The following is a 22070-nucleotide window of genomic DNA, read 5'->3' on the forward strand; positions in this document are numbered from 1 at the left end:
TCAAGGACTAATTAAAAGTTCACTTAGTTGGCTTGATTGCACTGCCTTTATCTATGAAGTCAAAAAATTATTAATAATAATAATAATAATATCTTTTATTGTCATTGCACAGAGGTACAACGAGATTTGGTATGCAGCTTCCATCCGATGTAATAACTTAATTAACAAAAAATTTAGACACCCAGAGAAACAAGATTAAAAAAATAAATAACACAGTAAAGCAGTATAAAGTGCAAATAGGTCTGTGCCGGGTCGATGTGTGACGTGACCATCCGAGGGAGACAGTGCATGGGGGGGGGGGGGGACCGTGTATTGTAGATGCCCTCCAAGGCTGGTAGCTGTGACCCAATTATCTTCTTCGCTCTGTGGACGACCCGCTGAAGAGCTCTCCTCTCTGCCTCCGTGCAGCTGAGATACCAAACAGAGATGCCATATGTTAGTATGCTCTCTGTGGTGCAGCGGTAGAAGGTTGTCAGCAGCTGTTGGGGCAGACCAGTCTTTTTCAATGTTCTCAGGAAGAACAGTCGTTGCTGTGCCTTTTTGACCAGCGCAGCGGTGTTGGTGGACCATGCGAGGTCCTCTGAAATGTGTGTGCCCAGAAACCTAAAGCTGGACCCTCTCTCCACCCCGTCTCCGTTGATAAAGATTGGGGCGTATTCCCCATTATGTGTCCTTCTGAAGTTGATAATCAGTTCCTTGGCCTTAGAGGTGTTTAGGGACAGGTTGTTATCTGAATCATCGTCTGCTGAATCATGACTGCTTACTGCTTTCTAAGGTACATAAATTTTGTTTTTCATTATTAATATTATATATATTTAGTTATAGTCTATAGTTATCTGATTTATATTGGTCTCCTGTTTAAACCAGTAAACTTTTCAGTCTATTGGGAATATTTTCCCATTAGTATACTGATAGGCTCCACAGACTTATTGAAACATTGAAAATGTTTTTCAACAGTCCATTCTATCAGTACATGGCGAGATAACTATAATGAGTTTCATATGTTTAAACATTTATGGTGATTCAGTTAAGCCACAAATAATTGGACCTAGATTTATAGAGATAATCACGAATAGTATTAAAATGTGCTGGCTTTCCTGTTTCTGATGAAGTATCATGCAACTTGAACCTTTTTTTTGCTGCAGACAGTAATGTGCTCGAGTAGGAGATGGTGTCAAAAATTTGAAGTGAAGCATTGTACTGTAAAACACTAAAATATATGGTGGAAATGCATCATGGGAAGTGATAGATGCTTACTATCTGATGCCAAAACCAAGTGAGCATGTTGTCCCTCCTGAGGGCATGGCATATCTCCAGAATATAATGAGTGAAATCTAGTTCTGTAAGAATTCAAGGAGCAGCTGTCTCTGTCTTTCATTATTCAACAAATGCTGACACAAAAAGGAAACATCACTATATATGAAGGGAATTGAAAGCTCAAATCTCTCTTCTGTCAGAATGTTAAACTTAATTTTACTCAATTTCAATTCCAAACAGTTCCCCCAAAATGCATTAGTCTTAGCTGGAAGAAACAACCTATAGTAGCTTAAATATTTGTTTGATTTGGCTTAAGAATGGAAACAATCTTGTTCCACATTTTCCCCGAAGTAATGTCTAAGATCTTTGAGAGATTACTACCCCCTTTCTTTCTTCTCACAGATTCAACATCAACATCATATTGCTTGTGGAATTATGGTATAGAAGCTTAAGAGAGCTTTCCAAATGTGTATCTTTTCTAGGGCAAATACTTTGGACCATCCTATATGAAAACAAGGAATAACAGAGGTCAATGGAATTCATCCAAAATTATTGCCAACTGGCAAGGAAAGGACATTCTGATAAGTTAAGATAAAAATAATATTGAGAAAGCAAAATGTAAAAGATTATCTTATTTTTAATTCTCAACAGTTCATGTCTTCAGGAAGGCTGTCAACATGGATTGAAATTGGTACCCTGTGAGTGTCCATGCAGTTTTTCGTCTTTATTGGTTACTTTGATAAATCAAAGACCATGTGCAAAATTCAAAAGTATGGAACATAGAGAAGTGCAGCACAGGAACAGGCCCTTCAGCCCACCACGACTGCACTCAACATGATGCCAAATTGAAAACCCATTTGCCTACACATGGATCTTATTCCTTTGTTTTCTCTGTTCTGTCTAAATGCCTCTTAAATGTTGCTGTCATATCTGCTACTACCACCTCCTCTGGTGGCACATTCCAGCCAGCTACCACTGTAATGCCTTGTTAATTTCCTTTAAACTTTCCACCCCTCAACTTAAAGCTATGCCCTCTAATATTGGACATTTCTACCCTGAGGAAAATATTCTAACTATCAAGTCTACCAGAGAAAACGCCCAATGTTTGTTCAGTCTCTCAGAGTTTATTCCTTGGAGCATAGGAGACAGAAGGGTGGATCTTATAGAGATGTATAACATCATTATGCAGATAGATAGACTGAATACACAAAGCGTTTACCCAGAGTAGGGGAACCAAGAACTGAGGTCATTGTTTTAAGGTGAGAGGGGAAAGATTCAATAGGAACCTGAGGGCCAACATTTTCACTCAGAGAGTGGTGGGTATGTGGAACGAGAAGGTAGTTGAGGTGGGTATTATAACAGGATTTAAAAATACACATTGAAAGGAAAAGTTTAGAAGGATATGGGCTAAACACGGGCACATGGAACTAACTGAGATGGGACATCTTGGTGGACATGGACGAGGTGGGCCAAAGGGCATATTTCATTGATGTATGACTCTTAGGACTCTCTTTAAACCAAAAACATCCCAAATCTCAACAATGTCCTGGTAAACCTCTTTTGCAATCCTCTCCAAAGCCTCCATGTCTTTTCTATGGCGTGGCAAACAGAAATGCACACAATTTTCCAAAGTTTTATACAACTGCAGCACGTCTTCCCAACTTTGACACTCACTGGTCCAAATGATGAAAGTAAGCATACCATACACTTTCTTTGATGTCCTGTTTTGTGTTGTTTTCAGGGTGCTATGGACTTGTACCCAAAATCCTTCTGCACATCAATATTCCAAAGGATCATGCCATTTAGTATATTCTTTCCTCTTGCATTTTACTTACCAAAATGTCACACCTCACACTTGTAAACTTAATTTGGCATTTCTTCAAACAAACTTTCCAACTGAGCTTTAATCTAATGTATCCTTTGACAACTTTATTATAATCCACAACTCAACATTTTTTTTCCCTGTCATCAACAAACTTGCAAATCATAGATGAGCTGATACAAATCATGTATGTATTGCAAATAATAAAGGTCCCAGCATTTATCCTTGCAAAACACCAATGGTCACAGGCCTCCAGTCAGGAAAAACACCACGCTACCACTATCCTCTGTCATTTATGACTAAGCCAATTTAGATCCAATTTACCAACCTTCCATGGATCCTATGTGACTAAATCTTCTGGACCAACCTACCATGAGAGACTTTGTTAACTACATTGTTAAAGTCCATTTAGACACTGCCCTGACCTTTATCAGTCATCTTTATCACTTACTCAAAATATTCAAATAAATTTGTAATACATTATATTCCCCGCTGAATATTCCTAAGAAGTCCATGCATTTCCAAATGCAAATAAATCCTGTCCCCAAGAATTTGCTCCAATAATTTCCCCATCTAATGGAAGACTCATTGGCCTTTAATTTCTTAGGATGTCCTTGCTGCCCTCCTTCAGAAAGGAACAGCATTAGCTATTCAGACTCCCAACATCTCTTCCTTCTTCACCTTAGCATGCCCTAGCATAACAAACACCCCTCTTTATCTTGCTATCATCCATGTCCTTCCCCTTGGTGAATATTTTGAGATTCTCCTCAATCATATTTGCCAGAGATGTCTCTTGGCCCCTTTTAGCCCAACTAATTCTCTAAGTTATTTCCAATTACTTTATATCTGTCCTCATGGTAGGTTAGCCTTCCCCTCGCTTAGCACTTTCACCTGAGGACCAGTTTTGTTCTTATAGTTATCCATAAGGATCTTAAATCTTAGGGAATTATGGTCACTGTTCCTAAATACTCTTGCACTGAAACTTTGATCAGCTGGCCTTGCTCATTCCTCAAAATAAGGTCTAGTTGGACAATCTTGAAACGCTCCTGGATGCACCTAACAAGTCCTGCCCCATCTTAGCCCTGGCCTTCAGAGAAACAGACTCAATAATGGTGAAGTTAAAATAGCCCACAAAAATTCTCTGTGTTTCTATCTTGAGAGAAAAAAAACTATCTGCTCGCATTTACTATAAATCCACTGACTCCCGTAGCTACCTTGAGTACATCACCTTCCACTGGACTTTTGTAAGGATACCATCACTTTCTTTCAGGTTGCCTCCATAGATTCTCGTCCCACTGAGTTCCTCCAGCAGTTTGGGTTTTGCTCCAAACCACAGCAAGTGCAACGTTTTAGGGCTGCAACAACAATATGTTTTCACATATTTCTATAATCTGCCTGCATATTTGTTCCTCTAAGGTACACAAAAATGCTAGAGAAACTCAGCGGGTGCAGCAGCATCTATGAAGCGAAGGAAATAGGCGACGTTTCGGGCCGAAACCCTTCCCTCTAGCTCTTTTCGGCTAATATAAGCCTGTCATAGTGCCTGCACATTTCTTATTCTCCTTAATTTTCATTGATTTCAAGCAACAAATGCTAACAGAACTATATATTTACGTCCTAATAAAGAAAAACTACTATCAAAGAAAATCAACATCCGCAGTTCCTTCCTACACTATCAAATAAATCTCCGGACAGCATGCAAACAAAAGCATTTTACTGTTGCACAGTTCACATGACCATAATATACCATTAATCTCAGTTCTGGTAACATTTCAAAACATGTGTGCACCACTCGAGATCTATATCCTCTATATAAAGCAGTTGTTATCGACTTTGAAAGAAATATGTTAATTATATGTCCTTCAAGATAGACACAAAGTGCTGGAGTAATTCAGCAGGTCAGGCACATCTCTGGAGAAAAAGAATGGGTGATCTTTCGGGTCAGGACCATTCTTCAGACTCTGTTGTTAATTTTATTACTTCTCGGCATTTGTGTCATTATCTTTATCTAGTCTCATGGTTACCATCACAAATAATTCAGGAGCTATAATCCTTAAATAATTCGGTGAAAATAACTAACAAAATCCATCCCTTTTATATCCACATTAACTACTACTCATTATCTTTTTCTTTGTTCTTTAAATGTTTCTATTTTTTGCTTTATAAAACAATGCTCTTATATTTCCTACTTTGTGACTGGCCAAATGTTCCTTTGATATTATTCTATCTCCCTATAAATATAACTATAACACCAGCTCTCTGCCATTAATACTTTGTCCAGTAATATATTAAATGGTGGTCTTACTATGCCTTTCCTAGCTTATTTTAAAATATACAGAGGCTACTTGTCTATTCGGGAAATTTAACCCTCTGAGTATGATTACTGTAATCCCCAGGCCAGTAGGAAGTGTGGACATGAATTTGTGCAAAATCCATGCAATAATGAATCCTTTGTCAATAAACAATCTCCAAGTTCAGAGACTTGTTTCACATCATAGAAACATAAAAACATAGAAAATAGGTGCAGGAGTAGGCCATTCGGCCCTTCGAGCCTGCACCGCCATTCAATATGATCATGGCTGATCATCCAACACAGTATCCTGTACCTGCCTTCTCTCCATACCCCCTGATCCCTTTAGCCACAAGGGCCACATCTAACTCCCTCTTAAATATAACCAATGAACTGGCCTCAACTACCTTCTGCGGCAGAGAATTCCATAGATTCCCCACTCTCTGTGTGAAAAAAGTTTTCCTCATCTCGGTCCTAAATGATTTCCCCCTTATCCTTAAATTGTGACCCCTTGTTCTGGATGAGACACTATGATTTTGGCATACAGACTAGCACTCCTAATTTGATAGTTCTCTTTCATCTACATTCAGATCCCTTCAAAACACATATTCCAACATTATCACCAACTGATATGTCTTGAAAATAGCTGGGCAAAATTATTATTTTTGTTTCTGCTGCTTTGCTATTGCTGCATTTAGTTTTATTCTGACTGATTTAGTAATACAATTATAGTTTAACTTTCCTTTGTTCACCAAAGATAACCGGAAGTGGCGGCGCTGTGATACAGCTGCGGCTCGCCTGCAGTCTGTCTGTTTTTACTTTTTTTGTTGTTTTTTTTTGTCTAGTTTAGTACATTTTTTGGTTATTAGGTGGTGTTATGTGTGTGGGGGGAGGGTGAAACAGAGCTTTCTGTCTCTCCCTTCGGGGGAATGCGACTTTTTGTCGTATCCCCCTTCTCTTCCCCCGTCTGCGCTGAGGCCTAATGGCGGAGCTGGCGGCCTCCAACCTGCGACCGACCTCGAGGGTCCGGAGGTAGAGCCAGCCAGGACTCACCAACGCGAGGCTGGCCGTCTTCGAGCTGTGGCGACGTCCGGGTAGCGGCACGACTCGGCGCTCCGGTGAGGGCGAACGGTGCGGGGCTGAGACACTCCTGTGCGGCCGGCACGGCTACCGGCTGGAAGGTGCTTCCGTGGGGGCAGCCCGGTGCGGGGCTGAGACGCTGCCTTGTGGGCGGCCCGGTGCGGAGCGGAGACGGTGCTACGGCGGCTGAGGCGGCGGCAACCTGGATTCGGGGCTCGGCCGCGGGCTAATGGAGGACAATGTCGGGAGCTCGCAGGTCACAGGCTGGTGCCTGTTTTCCGGAGCACCCGTTGCAACAGCTGCGGGCAGCTTCGACAACCCCCCGGGCCGCGGAGTTTGAATCCGCGGGACTGACTTACCATCGCCCGGTGGGGTATCGCCTCGGCGCAGAGGGAGAAGAGGAGGGAAGAGACAGTAACTCTAAGACTTTTGCCTCCATCACAGTGAGGAGGTGTTTGGTGAACTCACTGTGGTGGATGTTAATTTGTGTTTATTGTGTTTTGTTATTATTACATGTATGGCTGCAGGCAACAGCATTTCGTTCAGACCGAAAGGTCTGAATGACAAATAAAGGATTCAATTCAATTCAAATGTTACATATATTCCGAAATGTTACATTTTTAGACCAAAGGGATATTCGTTGTTGTGGGGATCAGGCTGAAAAAAACGAGTAAGACCAGAAACCAGAAGTGTGATCTCCCAGAATGACAGAACTGGCTCAAGGGCCACCTGGTCTACTCCCTATGATCTTGGTATACAAACCTGCTCACCAAATTAGCTGCTCAACCATTGAGTAAATATTAGCTCATAAAGGACTACTGGTTGCCCAACAGTTAACATAATATATAGGGTCATAAATGAAGTCCAGGTACGCTCTCAATATGGCCATCAGAAATGCGATCACATACTATCAGTCTAAACTGTAGGATGAGATGGATGTTTGGCAAAGCTTGCACATCATCACTTCCTACAAAGCAAAATCAAGTAGTATCTCAAGTGGCAGCTATGCATCGCTCGCATATGATATCAATGCTTTCTAAGCTCGCTGCGAACGGGAGAACATCAATATGCCTTGTCGGGCACCCACAGCCCTGAAGACATTGTAATCTCAATCATAGGGGTGAAAACTCGGAAAGCATCTGGACCCACTAGCGTACCTGGCTGCATTCTTAAAACCTGCGAGGACCAACTGGCTGGAGGTTTTGTGGACATCTTCAACCTCTTATTACTAAGGTCTGAATTCCCCACCTGCTTTACAAGGGCATCAATATTACCAGTGGCGAAGAAGAGTAAGGTGAAATGCCTCAACGACTACAGACCGGTGGTATTAATGTCCACGGCAATGAAGTGCTTTGAAAGATTAGTTATGTTGCGTATCAACTCCTACCTTAGTAAGGACCTGGACCCACTAGAATTTGTCTATCACCCAAATAGATCAACCGAGGGTGCAATATCACTGGCTCTGAACTCTACACTGGACTACTTTGACAATAAGAACATATGTCAGGCTGTTGTTCATTGACTACAGTTCGGCATTCAACACCATCATCCCCTCCAAACTTATCATTAAACGTTCTCCCTGTTACTGTGTGAGTTTCCTCCAGGTGCTTTGGTGTCGTCCCGCATTCCAAAGATGTGCAGGTTTGCAGATTAATAGGCCTCTGCAAATTGTGCCTAGTGTGTAGGAAGTTGATGAGAAAGTGGAACAACCTAGTATGTGTGTGAACGGGTGATCAATGAATGTAGTGGGCATATGGGCCTGGTTCCACACTATCTTTCAATCAAGTAAAAGGCTTCAACAATATGATAGATATTATTTTGGCTCTTACCTTGCCACAAATCCTTCAATCCCCTCGTCCAAATCATTAATATACAACGTCAAGAGTAGCGGCCCCAGCACCAACCCCTGTGGAGCTCCGCTAGTCACTGGCAGCCAACCAGAAAAAGCCCTCTTTATTGCCACTCTTTGTCTTCTGCTGGCTTGTTGGCTTTTATCCCAAAGGATACAGAATATAAAATTACTGAACCTTTTGATGTAACTGTGTAGTGCGTCTGAACTAATACATAGAGATTTGGTCTCCTTATTTAACAAAATATATAATTGTAATGGAGGCAATGCTAAGAAGGCTCACTAGGTCTGAGATGGAGAATTTGACTTTTGATTATTGAACCTATACTCATGGGCGTTTAGAAGAACCAAAGGTGATTGATGGAAATATATAATATGTGGAGGAGGATTGGCACAGTGGATGCTGAGAGAATGACTTACCCAGAGGTAATACCTACAATAATGTTGCATAGTTTCAGTATAAGGCATTGTCTATTAAAGGTCAGGCTGAGGAGGATTTATTTTCCAGTGTTGCTAATCTTTGGAATTATCTACCTTGGAGAGCTATGGCTGCAAAAACAGATAAGCATTTAAAGTACTGGAGACTAGAGAAAGCGATGGGGAGCGAGCAGAAAAGTGGTCTCAAGGCCAAATATGGTACAGGCATGATTGGCTGAATAGTAGTCTGCTTAGAGCAATTGCTCTACTCCTGCTCCTGCTTGAATTTTTGTAATTGCATTTGCAACTTTCAGATATCTGTACGCAGAGCATGAAGTTGTCATGAAGCAGATGAGACACTACCTACAACCTGGATTAGATCAAATATTGAAAACCATACAGTAATTTGGAGATTTTTATTAATTTATATATTGGAATGGTGTCATTGCTGATTTTGCAGAGTTTACACATACTGGAGTGACCTGTCACCACAATTTGTAATTTGTGTGACCTGTCACCATAGATACTTAACAGCCTCCAAAGGGTCTTTCGGATTATCTCTTATGAAAAGCTATAAAAAAACCACCCTGGTGGATTTTTCCATCTTATTTATCAACTACACATTTACCAGGAATTTACTCTGTTGATTTCAAAATTGCACAACCTGCAGCGATGACTTGTGATTTCCTGGATGCAATGTATCAGTGAGGTTTTCCAGACTTGTCAGGACTCATGACCTGTTGCAATAGCTCTATTACAGCAGAGCTCACCAGATGGCAAGAGACTGAAAGTGTCATTTTCTGTGATTGCTGTAAAGGAAACTATTATCACCAAGCTGACAGGCAGTCAATAGTTACTCCTTCCAATAACATTAAATCGGACAAAAAAAATGTCATCAAGAGATGCTATATCTATCTTCTAACTATCTATATTACTAAAACTCTGTTCTTGACCGCTTTTGGCGATCTGTGATGCGATTTCCGAGAGAACGCCGCCACCTACGGCCGTCATTTTTGGCCACCTCGCTCAGAGCCCCCCTCCGCCGCATGTGTGCCGAGGATGTTTCCAGCCGATGAAAAATGACAGAGATATTAATGATTTTACAAAATTCCCCATTCTCTCTGCTGCCCCCGCTGGCGGCAGGGGGGAGGGACTATAAAACCAGGAAGTGGTGTGCCTCACACACTCTTCAAGATGGAGGAAGGCAGAGGGTCACGTTTCTCTGAGCTGTGAATAACACTGAACACATGTCTACTCAAATGTAAGTGCCCTTAGTGGTTCTAAAATGCTTGCAGAATGTGTCTATTGGTTCTAAAGCTTGCAAAAAAAGTGTCTATTGGTTCTAAAGCTTACAAAAAAATGTCTATTGGTTCTAAAGCTTGCAAAAAAGTGTGTATTGGTTCTAAAGCTTGCAAAAAAGTGTCTATTGGTTCTAAAGCTTGCAAAAAATGTCTATTGGTTCTAAAGCTTTCAAAAAAATGTCTATTGGTTCTAAAGCTTGCAAAAAAATGTCTATTGGTTCTAAAGCTTGCAAAAAATGCCTATTGGTTCTAAAGCTTGCAAAAAATGTCTATTGGATCTAAAGCTTGCAAAAAATGTCTATTGGTTCTAAAGCTTGCAAAAAAATGACTATTGGTTCTAAAATGGTTCATACTAGCGCTCCAGAAAGCCCCTCCCCCCCACCCACCACTCCCCTGGTTGGCTTGGCTTGGGTGTGTCTTGAAATTGAAAGGCACTACTTACTGCAAATGGTGGCATGAAGTTGAAAGGCACTACTTACTGCAAATGGTGGCTTGGGAGCTTTGGCTTGAAGTTGAAAGGCACTATTACTGCAAATGGTGGCTTGGTTGCTTTGGATTGAAGTTGAAAGGCACTACTTTCTGCAAATGGTGGCTTGGTTGCTTTGGCTTGAAGTTGAAAGGCACTGCTTACTGCAAATGGTGGCATGAAGTTGAAAGGCACTATTTACTGCAAATGGTGGCTTGGGTGCTTTGGCTTGCAGTTGAAAGGCAGTACTTACTGCAAATGGTGGCTTGGATGCAATGGCTTGAAGTTGAAAGGCATTACTTACTGCAAATGGTGGCATGAAGTTGAAAGCACTACTTACTGCAAATGGTGGCTTGGGAGCTTTGGTTTGAAGTTGAAAGGCACTATAACTGCAAATGATGGCTTAGATGTGGCTTGAAGTTGAAAGACACCACTTACTGCAAATGATAGCGGGTGTGCCTTGAAGTTGAAAGACACCACTTACTGCAAATGGTGGCTTGGGTGTGGCTTGAAGTTGAAAGACACCACTTACTGCAAGTGGTGGCATGAAGTTGAAAGGCACTACTTACTGCAAATGGTGGATTGGTTGCTTTGGCTTGAAGTTGAAAGGCACTACTTATTGCAAATGGTGGCTTGGGAGCTTTGACGAAGTTGAAAGGCACTACTTCCTGCAAATTATGGCTTGGGTGTGTCTTGAAGTTGAAAGGCACTACTTACTGCAAATCGGGCGCGTGGGTGCATTGGCTTGAAGTTGAAAGGCACTACTTACTGCAAATGGTGGCTTGGGTGTGGCTTGAAGTTGAAAGGCACTACTTACTGCAGATGGTGGCTTGGGTGCAATGGCTTGAAGTTAAAATGCATCACTTACTGCAAATGGTGGCATGAAGTTGAAAGGCACTACTTACTGCAAATGGTGGCTTGGGAGCTTTGGTTTGAAGTTGAAAGGCACTACTTACTGCAAATGGTGGCTTGGGAGCTTTGGCTTTAAGTAGAAAAGGCACTACTTACTGCAAGTGGCGGCTTGGGTGCTTTGGCTTGAAGTTGAAAGGCACTACTTACTGCAAATGATGGCATGAGATTGACAGGCACTACTTACTGCAAATGGTGGCTTGGGTGCATTGGCTTGAAGTTGAAAGGCGCTATTTACTGTTAATGGTGGCTTGGTTGCTTTGACTTGAAGTTGAAAGGCACCTCTTACTGCTAATGGTGGCTTGGGTGTGGCTTGGGTGTGGTTTGAAGTTGAAAGCCACTACTTACTGCAAATGCTGGTGTGGGTGCTTTGGCTTGAAGTTAAAAGGCTTCATTGATTGTATATTGATTTTAGATAAAACGCTACCACTTGCCTGCTGTGATTTTTGGCCATCTTACTCAGTCCCCCTCCGCTGAGCAGATTGCAGAGAATTCTTCCCATCAATGAAAAATAAAAGTGTTATTAGTTTTTTTTTAAATGTTGAGAATCTCTCTCCTGTCAATCACTCCATGAAAGCCACACCTTTTCCGGTGGGGGGTGGGGGGGAGGGGTTATAAAACCCGGAAATGTGGGTGTAGCTCAGTCTCTGCAAGATGGAGGAGGGAGAGGTCACTACTCGCTGTCTTTAGTGGCTTTGCACCCTACTTCAAATGGTATGAAACTGCACTTGAATTTGGTGGCCTTGCACCCTGCTAGAAGTGGTAAGAAACTGCACTTGAATTTGGTGGCCTTATACCCTGCTTGAAATAGAATTTCAAGGATTAGCCGTGAGTCAACTACCAGCCCACCAGCCGTGAGTGAGTGAGTTGCCAGCACAACAGGCTTCATTGACTGAGACGCCAGCCCAAGAATCCATTTGGCGCACAATTTGCATACTAGCCCTCTGGAAACCAGTCCCTTCAGCCCACAACACCCATACTAGCGCTCCAGAAAGCCCCCCCCCCCAACCGGCCACCAATATTAAAATTGGTGGAGAGGTGGAATATTGCGTTGGATGACCAGCCCTCCTGTGTGATGCTGGGACCCAACGGGTCCCACTTAGTCTAGTTTCTGATAGAGGAGCATCAGGTTACTACTGCATAACATAGCTGAAGAACACCCAGAACTGTGCCTTCATGAAGGAGGGTCTGGAGATTCAATCTGGGAGCGATGTTCCTGAGGAAATGCGGAGACTGTCTCATCATAAGGAGCAGATGATGAAAATGTTCTCGGCACAAGTAAGAATAACAAAATGGAAAAGAAAAATAGCAGCTCATGTTAACGAACAGTTAATATTCATAAATATTTGCCTTTTAGCAAACAGAACTGCCTAGAAGCACGGCTTCATTGCACAGAACACTTTTCTAAATGTTGAATTACTTCACATGACCCTCGTCGATAGTATCTTATTCTGCAGTCTTCTCAGAATATTAGTACTTTTTTCTGAATTTCTATAATCATGTAGGTCTCACATCTCTAGTCAGCTGAAAACAAAACAGTAATTGAATAGCTATGTAAAACTGTAGCCAAAATAAACTCTCAAAATCCATGAAACCTTAAAAAAAAAAATACAGATTTTGGTAGATTCTCTGATCATACATTTACCAGTAAAGCATTAGCAACATAATGTCAGGAAATATATATTGCTGAGTTTTACATTGGCTTTACAGACCTGGGGCCAACACTAGTTAAAGCACTGCTGGTCCTGGTGGTCCTGGGTTAAGATAACAAATTTTGGTGTTTCAAATAACCAATTTAAGAAATGCCCACGTATCATGCCAAATCAACATTATTGCCGTATGTGCAAATACAGTGAGGTATGAATATAATGGAAAACCTTGCTTGTAGCAGCATTAATGTACATAGATTATACATACAAATTATACAGAAATCCATAACATTCTGAAAGACAGTAAAAATAAAGTAGAATGTGCAAAGTACAGAAAGCAAAACCAAAATATGTTTAAAATGTTGAAACTAGGAATTGCTGATCTTGATTTACGTAAAAGGGGACAAAGTGTTGGAATGACTTAACTGGTCAGGCAGCATCTCTGGAGAACATGGATAGGTGATGTTTTGGGTCAAGATCCTTCTTCAGACTGAATGTAATGGACGATGGGGTAAAGAAATCTGGAAGATGTTTTTTCCAAAGTTCTTCCCTTACAGCCACTGCTTACTGGAATTTGTCTATTCAGTGAAATTGAATATTTGTTCATTCTCTCTATGCTAAGGCCAGTGCATCTTTTCTAATGCAACTTATCTGGATGTGAATTTATGTCTACAAAAGAAATGCGTCCTGGGGAACATAGTATTCCAAAGTAGTAGAAATTCTGAAATTTCATTCATGCTGATTACCACTAATTTGCACGAGCAATCAAAGTTATAGTAATACAGCATTGGAAACAGCCCTTTCACCCCATCCAGAAATATTTGTCACCTTGTACCCATCTTCTTCTTCTTGCATATGGCGTGCACAGCCTAATGCCCCTGTCCCACTTAGGAAACCTGAACGGAAACCTCTGGAGACTTTGTGCCCCACCCAAGGTTTCCGTGCGGTTCCCGGAGGTTTTTGTCAGTCTCCCTACCTGCTTCCACTACCTGCAACCTCCGGCAACCACCTGCAACCTCCGGGAACCGCATGGAAACCTTGGGTGGGGCGCAAAGTCTCCAGAGGTTTCCGTTCAGGTTTCCTAAGTGGGACAGGGGCATTAAGTTATGACAACTTGTTCTGTTTGATCTTCTGTTTCTGCACGCCAGGTTGATTGCATTCATCGAAACAGGGTGGACCACGTGAAGGTTGCAATCTCCCACCCCCTTGTACCTATTTATACCCATGGACACCTCCTTGTACCATTTTTCCCAAACTTGGCTGGGGCATTTTTTATTCTGAGGCATTTCAAGTGCTTATTCAAACAGTTTGCAACTGTTGTATAAGTACCTGGTTCCACCATCTCCTTGAAAGTGCATCCCAGATTCCAACCATCCTCTGATTGGAAAAACTGCTTGCTTAACTTATTTCTAAATGCCCTACCGCCTAAACCTACCGCCTGTTTAGTTTAGAGATACAGGATGGATCCCCCTCGTCCCACCAAATTCAATGTTTTATGAAATTATTGTATAACCTCCTTGCTCTTGAATTCTATGCCACTTCTTAAATTGCAATCTTGTAACACAGCTTGTGACAGAAATCAACTTAGCTTGTACAAATTAGCTGCTATGCTTATGCCATCATGAAAACCCTTGAGAATATTTTCTGCATGGGTACAGAGGTATTTGGATGATGTTTGTGAAGTGATTCTATGGGTGTTCAGGACTTTGAGGAAAATATTAATTTCGGTTCACCAGATTGCATATTGTATGTGCATGTGAATGGAAGTGAAATTAAAGGAAAAGAAAGAAGTGAAAGTGAAATTGAGTTATCTTCCCTGCTGAGTATTGTGAAATAATGAGTTGTATATCTAATTAGTGTCCTAAATATTTGGAATTTCTTTTTTTTCAAAGACAAGTAGTTATGTTTAAGAATTCACTGCCTGAGGGTAATGAGATTATATCAGAGGAAGAAAACAATGCAGGTCTACAGTGCACAAACTGGGACTGACTCAATTTCTTTTGCAGAGACATTGCATAGACTCGATGGGCTGAATTACTCCTTTCTGTGCTGTTTAAAAGATAGTATGCAGCAGAGAGTGACAGCCAATGATACTATGTGCTGTAATTTGTGAGGTTTGACTGAGTACGTTATGGCAATTCACAAACTCAAGAACATAAATGAAAAAAAAGTTTGATTCAATTAAAGTTTAGAGGGAATCTGATGATGTGGATTTGATTATATGTGGTAGCGGTTTGTTGCCAAAAGCAAAAATCAAACTGCTGGAGGAATCTGGTAGCATCAGTAGTACATAGCATCTGTGGAGGGAACTGGTTAGTCACTGTTTTGGATGGAGACCCTTCCCATGGGACTGTTTAGTTTGTGCTATTTGGCCTGCTAAGATATGAGAGCAAAACTGAACAAACATTAAGACATTCATTTATATAGAACTTCTGAACACCCCCCCTTTCTGAACAACCCCTTTCTGAACACCCCCCCAACACTCCCTTATAACGGCCTTAACCAGCGATAAAGTACTTTTTTGAAGTGTGGTCATTTTTATATTGTAAGAAATATTCTATCAGTTTTGTTTTCCTCTTGCTACTGGCATGTTTCTTCCTTATTTGAAGCCAAAGTTGAAGAGTCCAAATTGACTTCAGTCGATTGTTAAAATGTGTGTTAGATGGAGATATTTGCAAATGAGAGAGTTGTGGTGTAGGTTTGCGAAGCTCGCTCCACATTTGTCAAGGTGACTGCAAGGTTAGGAGTTAAGCCGTCAGCCTTTCCTTGTATGCCATTCATGTTTTTTGCCCCAGTCACGTTCTTTGGAGCTTTATATTGGCCTTCAAAGAAGACATGGAAGTGGGTCACTTTTCATTGATTATTTTCCCCAACTTGCATGCTGGATTATCCTGGAGAAATAAGGGATGAAGGTTAATAGTCACACATAGATTTGACATACATTGAGACAATGGGACGCAACAGGAAATGAGTCCAGATCAACAATGTGTGGCAGGGTAAATTGACATTCTCAACAGCGCTACCCTTATGGGTGTCTGGGGTTATGGAAAAATCGCAGAAGAATAGGGTTAGGAGAGATAGATCAGTCATGATTGAATGGCGGTGTTGACGATGGCCGAATGGCCTAATTCTGCTCCTATCAATTATGACCTTATTACATAATAGTTCCATCTAATGGGAGGGAAAATACAGCGCAGTTGCCTTATGTTGTTGTCATGTAACTCCCAACAGCTGAACAATTATCAGCATAACCATAAGAGAGAGGTACTTCAGCAGAAAGGATATTATGCCTGCTCCTTTACTTACCCATTGCACAAAGGTTACTGAGCCTCACAACCATATAACCATATAACAATTACAGCACGGAAACAGGCCATCTCGACCCTTCTAGTCCGTGCCAAACGCGTATTCTCCCCTAGTCCCATATACCTGCGCTCAGACCATAACCCTCCATTACTTTCCCGTCCATATAACTATCCAATTTATTTTTAAATGATAAAAACAAACCTGCCTCCACCACCTTCACTGGAAGCTCATTCCACACAGCCACCACTCTCTGAGTAAAGAAGTTCCCCCTCATGTTACCCCTAAACTTCAGTCCCTTAATTCTCAAGTCATGTCCACTTGTTTGAATCTTCCCTACTCTGTGGGAAAAGCTTATCCACGTCAACTCTGTCTATCCCTCTCATCATTTTAAAGACCTCTATCAAGTCCCCCCCCTTAACCTTCTGCGCTCCAAAGAATAAAGCCCTAACTTGTTCAACCTTTCTCTGTAACTTAGTTGCTGAAACCCAGGCAACATTCTAGTAAATCCCCTCTGTACTCTCTCTATTTTGTTGACATCCTTCCTATAATTAGGCGACCAAAATTGTACATCATACTCCAGAATTGGCCTCACCAATGCCTTGTACAATTTTAACATTACATCCCAACTTCTATACTCAATGCTCTGATTTATAAAGGCCAGCACACCAAAAGCTTTCTTTACCACCCTATCTACATGAGATTCCATAATTTTTGCTCCATATTCAAATACAATTAAGCCTGTACAAGAATGAAAATGATATGAGAATTTAGCATTACTATTCACAAGCCGAATACATTTCATTTTGAATAACAATATTCATTGAGAGGAATTTTTGACAATTGAGACTATAATTGAAATGTTTTACAGTGTATTAAACAATTAAATTAGTTGGCATTACAAATATAAGGGAATTAACCTTTGATCCAGAAGGATTACTCTTTTCATATTGAGCACTCAGTACTTATGTTCTCTTTTCTGAACATCTGGGATATTGACATAACATATCCACTTAATTAAGTCTTAGCATCTTGTATTTTCCCATTCCAAATTTGTGGGTACCTATTATTTGAGAATATTATGTAAATGGGTAAAATTAAATAATGTAATATCAAACAAAAAATATTGTAAAATCATTATTTTGCTGGAAAAATGGCAACGATTCTGGATAATATAAATGGAACATTCAGTGGACCTCTCCATCATTTTTGCTCCATATTCTATACAATTAAGCCTGTACAAGAATGAAAATGATATGAGAATTTAGCATTACTATTCACAAAGCTCACTATTTTTGTTTTTTTTATTTTAATTCCTTCACGTGATTTGGACTGCAGGCTGGTAGAATGTAATTGTTCATCAATAATTGCCCTTGAGAATGAAGCAATGAGCTACCTTCTTGAACCACAGTCCTTCAGGAGTAATAATACCCGTAATGCCATTAATAAGGGAGTTCCAGATTTACCCACAATGGTGAAGGTACAGAGATATATTTCCAAGTCAGGATGGTGTGCAGCTTGGAAGCAACGTCCAGGTGGTGGTCTTCCCATGCTTTTGTTGCCCTTGTGGCGGCTGCCTTGTCCTTCTTGCTGGTAGAGGTTGTGGGTTTGGAAGGTCCTATCTAAAGAGTTTTGGTGACTTGCTTTTGTACATCTTACAATTGGTAGAAACTGCTGCTGTTGTGTCGGTGGTGGAGTGACCGAATGATTGTGGATGGGGTGCCTATCAAACAGGCTAATATGTCCTTTATCGCAATGAGCTCATTGTAGAGTCCAAGATGACTATCTATGCTAGTCCCATTTTCCTGTGTTTAACCCATTTCTCCCTCAATCTTTTCTCCATGTGCATTCATCCAGGCAAGTGAAGAATATATCATCCTACTGACCTGAGTCCTGGTTGACTGGTTGACCCATTGTGTACATGGCACTCCAGTTCAGTTTCTGATCAATGATAACACTAGGATATTGATAGTGGAGGAGTCAGTGATTTTAATGCCATTGAATAAAATGGGGTTAGCTAGAATTAGTAGTGTTCAAAACATTTGATTTGTAATTTTAAGGGGCTCAATTTTAGTTCTGATTTATAGTAGTTGCACAGCAAATACATATTTAAGCTGGAAAGAATGCAAAGAAGATTTTCCACCCCCACGTGAGCCTGAGTTATAGGGAGAGGTTGGGCAGGCTAGGACTTTATATGTTGGAGCATAGGAGACTGAGGGGTGATCAAATGGAAGTGTATAAAATCATGAGGGGCACAGATAAAGTGAAGGCACAATCTTTTTCTCAAGGAAGGGAAATCGTAAACTAGAGGCCATAGGTTTAAGGTGAGAGGGTAAAAATTCAAAAGGGACCTGAGGGGGAACATAGAAACATAGAAAATAAGTGCAGGAGTAGGCCATTCGGCCTTTCGAGCCAGCACCGCCATTCAATATGATCATGGCTGATCATCCAAAATCAGTACCCCATTCTGGCTTTTTTCCCCATATCCCTTGATTCCCTTAGCCCTAAGAGCTAAATCTAAATATCTATCTAAACATCTTCACACTGAGGATGGCGCATATATGGAATGAGTTGCCAGAGAAATTGCGTATCAGGAGCCCATTGCACCATTGAACAATCCAGTGATACTGCTGCTACCTCCTTCTTGGTTTAAAGCATTTTAAGTTATGGCTCTTGAAAGGCTCATCCAGGTACCTTTTTAAAATGTGACAACGTTTTCTGCCTCCGTCAACCTTACAGACAGGAAACCCTGAAATTCATGTTAGAGTACATTAGTGTGTCAGGATGTTTTTAATATTGCATTGGCTTGAAGCAAAAAGTAAGTGCATTGTAAGAATATTACAGATATATTTAACATGTCTACAAATCTTACTGATTCACAGAAAATACCTGGTAAGTGTCCAACTAAGACTGTTTAACCCTTTTGGTCATTCTATGAGGAAGCTAGATCAAGTAAATATGAGCAATTACATTTTTTTTAAATAACATGATAATGTGATAACATCTTAATACTGAAGAGTAGTTTTGAAATTACTGAAATCCAGCTCAAAATACATTTTCTATTTTAGGAGGTCAAGCCTCCAAATACGTGTTGCTAATGGTACTTTTACATGCTCTGCATTGCACTGAACTCCACTGCTGATTTTAATAATTAAATAGTTTCTCATAACTATTTGCTTTAGAAACTAAAGTAACTGTTTTCCTTCCTGTGATCTATAAAACCTTGTTAAATTGCTAAAGGCTGAAAATAGCAGCTCCGATTGATTGAACTAACATCTCTCTCAGAGAATACCTCAAGGTAACAATCTAACTTTACAGTTTCCTACAAAAATGACTACACTTCAGAAACACTTCATTAACTTTGGGACATCCTGAGGTAATGAATGGCCTATATAAGTGTCTGTATTTATTGTTTCTTTCAACTTGTCCATGGGGAATTGAAAGCTTCCACCAGGAATTCAAACCTTCATGGATAAATTTGTATTTGCTTCTTTTAAAATATACAATAGGTAAAAGTGGAATACTCTTTTGGTTTTCTATTCGTTTCATTTCAAAATGCACTGTTCAAGTTTACTTTTGCGTATAGAAGATGTAAATCCTCCCTGTAAATAACGCTGGTGAGATTCAGGCAGAGCTAGCATGCCTTGAAAGAAGGATATCCAATTATTAAATACACAGAAACTACATGCAATACGAGCCTCTTTCTCGTGTTCAGGAAGTGTAATGGTAAATGCCATGCAAATATAATCAAAGTCATGGATTGGCTTAACACTGGAAAGAGAAACATTCAATGCAATTGAATAATTTCTGGACAAAAGACGATTAGGATAAATTCTGAGTTTTACGTAGATTTTTAAAAGCTCAGAATTTATCCTAAGCGTTTTTGTCCAGAAAGTTTTCTGTAAGAAACAGGGGGATTTTACTGGCAGGGTCACAGCAGATAGGCTTGATTGTTTATACAAGAAAAAAAGTTGCATTTCTGAAACTAATGCACTTTCAAAGGCAGGTAGATGGAATATGGGTTTTTTTTCCACGACGTCGGGTTCCTCCAAAGCCAGTAAAGGGCAATGAAGTCGTTTGATGTGCGATCGCCGTTAAAATGTAAAACTTAAATGTAAAAGATAAACTTGAGTCGACTCCTGGTCGGATTTGGAATAGCTGCCTCAGCGCACATTTTTAAACGGGCATTTCATATATCTTGACAAATGTTTCCCCTGTAGGATTACCCTACAGCTTGTACGTCGATTCGCCATTAATTAAGTCATTAAGAACTTTAAAGTCCAATGTATTCAAAGTGCGTTTCTTTTAGAACATGCAAAACTAGTTTTAGCTTCATTGTGCCTGACGCTATCGTGTAAGATTGTCGGCGGCATTTGAGGAAAAGTATGAGTTCTTTAAAAAAAAAAAAAACACTGTGATCTTTGTGTAGAATATTGAGCCATGAGAATATCACTTTTCTCTTGAGTTCATATGTAGTTGATTTCATTTTTATTAAGTAATTCCATGTCATGATTAATCTTGTTCATGTCCACGATCATTTATCAAAATCGGCATTATTGTCCTACTGACCATATGCCTGCCTAGTCTTGTTAATAAACCGTTCATGGAGTTTATGATAAACAATTCTAAAAATGGCTAACTTGGTATGAAATCACAAATAACATCAAGCTGTTTGTCAGCAGCAGCGACTGCTCACCTGTTAAGAAATGGGTCATTTCAGTCCACACACTTATAAATTCTGGCCTCGGTATCAGCTGTCGTCCGGAACAATATAGTATGCGTCCGCTTAAAGTAATTAAGTGCATTTTTCATTCTGTTTGAAGAGTACTTGCTTTTGCGAATTATTAGGAGACTCGGGTCACCACCGACATCTAATTTTCAACACAAGATAAATGATTATAAAATGGGTATTTCCTCAAAGATGCCCGTTCCCGGGACGTTACAGTCGACGATTGCATTTCTCCTCTGAGCTACACACAAACATGCTACCACGTTACCAAGTACGATATTTAGACTTCTCCGCGCACGGACGTTGATTGAGAAAGAAGTTAGTGCTGGAATTTACATATATAACGATGACCAGAAATATAAATGTTCATGCTATGGATGCGAGTAAAGAGATAGAATGTACGTGATATATATTAGAGAATTGTCGCTATTTATCTAAAACGTTCAAGCGCCGACATAAATGGACAAACTATGTCTTCAAAACAATCTGATCTGCTTTGCGCGAGAATGAATGTTATTTTTAGACTTCTTACATGACAAACGTTCTTAATTTTGCCCGTTCAGGCTCATAATAAGGATCTTTTTTTAACGTTATTCGAGAGTTCAAACCTCCTTTACCCTGGATAGTTGGAAATTGTTCTCCAGATCGCCCAGGGTAATTCCTGTGCGGATGCCTCGGTGTCATAGAGCCATGGAAGAATCTCCCACGATACAAACAACTATTTTCGTCCCAGTTCTGATGTCTGGATACACTGACAGTGACAGCGCAGCGCCCAGACAGCGAGCCCAGCTGAATGAATGACATACTGAAGATAGACACAAAAAGCTGGAGTCAAAGTGACTGTCCCACTTTCCCGAGTTACTCACGAATTCTCCCGAGTTTTCCCTTAGATTCAAACTCGGAGAATGTCCGTAGGAGGCCGTAGATATATCGTAACGGCTCGTTATGCCAACCGTAGGTACTCAGGGCATCAGGTAAAGTCGGGACGTTTTTGTCCA

General features: G+C 40.6%; 1 long non-coding RNA gene across 1 annotated transcript; it reads right to left on the minus strand.

Moving 5' to 3' along the window:
• Positions 1–638: 638 nt before the first annotated feature.
• On the minus strand, positions 639–21906 carry LOC116986724. The gene is made up of 3 exons (XR_004415558.1): positions 21681–21906; positions 21040–21214; positions 639–1759 (listed from the first exon to the last, which is right to left on the minus strand). It is a non-coding gene; the product is annotated as an uncharacterized LOC116986724 (long non-coding RNA).
• Between the last annotated feature and the right edge of the window lie 164 nt (positions 21907–22070).

The sequence above is a fragment of the Amblyraja radiata genome, chromosome 2, assembly GCF_010909765.2.
Source record: "Amblyraja radiata isolate CabotCenter1 chromosome 2, sAmbRad1.1.pri, whole genome shotgun sequence".
Classification (NCBI taxonomy): domain Eukaryota; kingdom Metazoa; phylum Chordata; class Chondrichthyes; order Rajiformes; family Rajidae; genus Amblyraja; species Amblyraja radiata.